Source organism: Gopherus flavomarginatus, chromosome 4 (assembly GCF_025201925.1).
Source record: "Gopherus flavomarginatus isolate rGopFla2 chromosome 4, rGopFla2.mat.asm, whole genome shotgun sequence".
Lineage (NCBI taxonomy): Eukaryota > Metazoa > Chordata > Testudines > Testudinidae > Gopherus > Gopherus flavomarginatus.
The window spans coordinates 150,615,251-150,619,541 of record NC_066620.1 but is presented as its reverse complement, the minus strand read 5'-3'; the positions used below and the strand labels follow the sequence as shown (position 1 = coordinate 150,619,541).

Here is a 4,291-nt window from a genome sequence, read left to right as displayed (position 1 = left end):
CAACAAAAAATGTTATCCAAGTATCTTCAGGTGTCAGACTTCTTCCAGTGATACTCCCCACACTTGTCAGGTGATGAAACAAAAATTCCACCTCATCACTAAAAAGGGAAAAAACAAACTAAATAAAATGGCTTATTTTACATGAGAAACTGAATCCACACAGAAAAGAGAAGTGTTACAAGACATTTTACATTTTTTTCTTAAGCAAATGAAGCTATTCCACCTGAAAGTGTGCCTTTATGGTTAAATAGTTGGTAGATTTATTCAATAGAGAAATTTAAAATTTAGTATATTTGTAGGATATCTTAAGATCTTATTTCAGAAGCTAGATCCAGAGTTTTTCAGCAACAAAATCAGGTTCAGAATAGGATCATAAAAACCCCAATAAATTACAATTCAATTCACTTCACATTTAAAGTACAATACTAGGTGTACAAGTTCTCTGATTCATGAATTTAAGTTAAAAAACAAACAGTGCAAGTAATATGCTCAGCCCATAGAAGACAGACACTGACATTTCACAGATAGCTCTACAGATTAGAAGAAGGCAGTGCTGATTAATTCCAAGGCTAATTAAGATTACTGATACATTAAGGGCCTTGGAAAGAGGAGGGATGTCCTTTCAGGTCAGGACAAATTGAGATCAGCTCCTGACCAAGTTAAGCCTATAGATATCCGTGAAGTGGAAAACCCAAAATTACAAATACGAGGCACTTTTCAACAAAGGGTGCATTTTCTTCAAGTACATACCTGAATAACTAAATGCATCTGCTCCTACATTTTCCACCATTTCACTGTTCAAAAAAAAGATTCAATTAGTAAATCAAACATTCATTTTTAATTCTTAGATTATGCAAGGACATGTGCCAATGTCATTCAATATGCAAGTCTAACACCTCTTCATCTTTCATAAGATGACTTATATCATATACACATTCTGCAAATTCTGTTGAGTTGCATGTGTAACACCATGGTTACACATCCTCTCTTATCCTAAAATATCTGCTTTTCTTGCTCACATAAATTTGGCATCTTTGTAAGGCTGGGTAAACAACAAGCAAACAAATGTGATCATGACACCAGAGACTACTAAAATTCCTGTTTTCCTATCATTCAGATTAGAACTGGAGAGAACTCCCAAAGGATAAAGTTAGTTCTCAGCCTATGATGAATAAAAAATCCCAAATGGGCCTAAAAATAGCAGGTACTACTAAATTAAAGGCCTACATCCAGGCCACTTTTATTGCACTGTCAGGTATTCAATGCATTTTAATCTATTACTGCAACAGAAATGGAAAATGAAGTGGCCTCATCCTAGATTGAAATATCAAATATTTCATGAATGATCACGCATTATATTCTATTAGAAAAGAAAGTACAAACCAAATATCATTTAAGTACATAAAATGAGCCACTGATCATGCAACAGCCCATGCATCACCACAAGTTCAGAAATCAGACTGAAGTGAGGAACAGTGCAGTTCTAGAAGAAAACTAAGACAATAACCATGCCTTGTGGAAAACAGTAAATGAGGATACAATAGGCAAATTCAGTCAATACATGAAATCTACCAAGTAAACAAAAACTACTTGTTTGAAATACTACTTTCAGACAGCTCTAGTGTTTAGAAAAAGCAACATGAATCATGGTTGTCTAATCTCAGAAGCCAGATCCGTATGAGTTTCTCATCAAGAAATCAGGTTTGGGATAGTATCATCATTGATAAGACCAGAATTACTCATACTTCATCAATATCAACCTTTATTAGAATACATACCTTTAATATTGAGTCAGCCTTCAGCGATCTCTGCAATAAGACAAATTGCACAGTAGTTTGGTGAAACTGAATACTCCAAGGGTTAGTATGTTCGTTATTTTAAAGAAGTATTTCCCTAGAGCAACTGTGATGAGGATGTCACACTTTCCCACTAGTCTGCTACCTATCCAGATGCAGGAGTTAACTGCACAGGAAGTTAGGATTATGTAAGTACTTACATGTAAACACTTTAGATGTAGAATGGATTACACCAAGTCAGAAATTTGATACTGGCATTTTATTTATGAATGCTAGGTGTCCAGACAGCAATGCACCACAAATCAGTGCAGCACAGCCCCAAGTATGAACACTACATAACCGCATGTGCAGCTAGTACAGCACAAAAATGAGTTTGAGTAACTGCATCAATTGACATTAGATACTTTTCTAGTGGTAACAGTAAACATGTCAAAGTAGGTGCACAGAACAGTGGTGTAACCAGATTAACTCTTCTGAACGATGGTGGTCTTATCTCAGAAGCCAGATCCGTATAAAATTTCTCATCAGCAAGTCAGGTTCGGGATAGGTTCATCACTGATAGACCACTTTAAAAATTAGACACTTTTTGGTATACTGGAACACTATGCCAAAATTAACATGTGAGAACTATAATTCAGTTTAGATACTATCCTAGAATGAAATTATTTCTCAACAAGTTGAGAAGTGCCCTTTATCCATTTGAGCCAGATACCTTTATCAATACAAGGCACTGCAACTTAGATACAATAGAGTCTGTTGATTTTAGAAAAGTGATTTTTCTTCCTCCAAGAAAAATCAGTAAACTATTTTTGTCCTGACAAAGGAAAGAACTTAACAGATCTGTTCCTATTACATGTCTTTTTTAAAAAAAAAGAATTTAAACTGCTTATATAAGCTAGAAATATCAGTCACTTTTATAGACTAAGAGGCAGGAATGTATAGGCAGTTCATAAGAAAGACTACTCAAAGGTTCAGTTGACAAAGCCAGCTTACTCCATATCTTAGCTATGTCCCACACTTTACAGTATTTGAAAAATATTTGTGCTTTAAAATTAGGATATTGTGTTGTGTCAAAATATTGTCAGAAAAGTGTATTTTCCCATTGTTTTAAGTTAAGAATACCTGTTTTAGTAGTACTAGAGTCGCAAGTAGTTTTATATCCCAACTGCGCTGTCAGTCATTCACTGATTCATTATCCACTGGATACTTGCTAATAAGTCACACTAGAAATAAGGATAAAGCAAGCATTTAAATTGTTACTAATAAATATTACATAATACAGAATTTTGAAAGTGACCTACCACCACAAGTTATGTTCCCCTCAAGCATTTTCAGGCAAGGGAAATACTAGATACTCTTAACCAGCATAAGCTATAAAAAAGTGGCCCAAATTTTGCACCAATCAGGGTCACTGGCCAAGATCCTGAGAACCACAGGTAGTGTGCATATTTTTATTAAAACCACACACAACAGATGTTCATTTTCTCTAATAGATTTGAATTCACCACCAACAAAAATCTTTGAGTAGGTCAGTTTTGTTCTCACCCTCTTAAGAGCTGAGAACACTAAACTTCTATCCTGAGTTAGATAATTCAGGTTAATTGACAATGCATTAACATGGTTGTAAAGCCTAGTGGGGCAACTCTACAAATGGTTATGGTTTACAATCTCCCATAGTACTGGTCTTAATCAAAATAAACTACACCACCTCATCTACCCATGAATCTCCCAACTGTTCACAATGTCAGGATAGACCATATGATACCTCACAGGACTGCAAGCAACAATTTTACCCCAACTATTCAGTTAAATATGGATTAATTAAATTAAAACAATGCATTAAAGTTTAGATTTTTGCCAATCCATTTATCCCCATCTTAATATTTATTCTTCCACTTGACCATTCACAAACATACTTCTGTCTTAAATATTCAGGAACATCCACAATTGTACATCATATAGTCTTCTAGAACTGTTGATGTTTTCATGAAGGGCTGCAGTTAAAATTAAACAGAAGATGGTCAGATTTCAATGTAGAAAAATCAATAGCAAATTCAAGTTTTATAATATGGGAATACTTATGCTGTCTTTGTTGTGATACAACACTAAGTCATATTGCATCATAAAAACTGTTTAAGAGTAAGATGTTTCCTGCCCCAAAGAATTTATATTCTAAGTCAGTCAAAACAAAGCTTCAACTTGTGTCGAAGAAAAAGTTGACATCAATAGACACTCAAAATAACATGGAGTATTATGCTAACCTAAATTATTGTCTATCTATGCGATGACAGGGGACTTCTGAAAAACCAAAACATATCAGACATATACTCAGGCTCTAATCCTGCAAACAATTATGCACAAAATAACTCAATAGGACTAGCCACATACATAAAGCTATTCATGCTCAGATACTTGCAGGATCTAGGCCCAATTACTGCAGATGATAGTCAACTACCTGGCTTAGTCCATATGGCCAATTCACATACTAACCCTAA

General features: G+C 34.7%; 3 non-coding genes across 3 annotated transcripts; all 3 read right to left on the bottom strand.

Moving 5' to 3' along the window:
• Positions 1-315: 315 nt before the first annotated feature.
• LOC127050414 (small nucleolar RNA SNORD50) lies at positions 316-381 on the bottom strand. The gene has a single exon (XR_007774225.1). It is a non-coding gene; the product is annotated as a small nucleolar RNA SNORD50 (small nucleolar RNA).
• A 1,276-nt stretch (positions 382-1,657) lies between these two features.
• On the bottom strand, positions 1,658-1,726 carry LOC127050413 (small nucleolar RNA SNORD50). The gene has a single exon (XR_007774224.1). It is a non-coding gene; the product is annotated as a small nucleolar RNA SNORD50 (small nucleolar RNA).
• A 561-nt stretch (positions 1,727-2,287) lies between these two features.
• On the bottom strand, positions 2,288-2,357 carry LOC127050412 (small nucleolar RNA SNORD50). Its single transcript, XR_007774223.1, has one exon. It is a non-coding gene; the product is annotated as a small nucleolar RNA SNORD50 (small nucleolar RNA).
• Between the last annotated feature and the right edge of the window lie 1,934 nt (positions 2,358-4,291).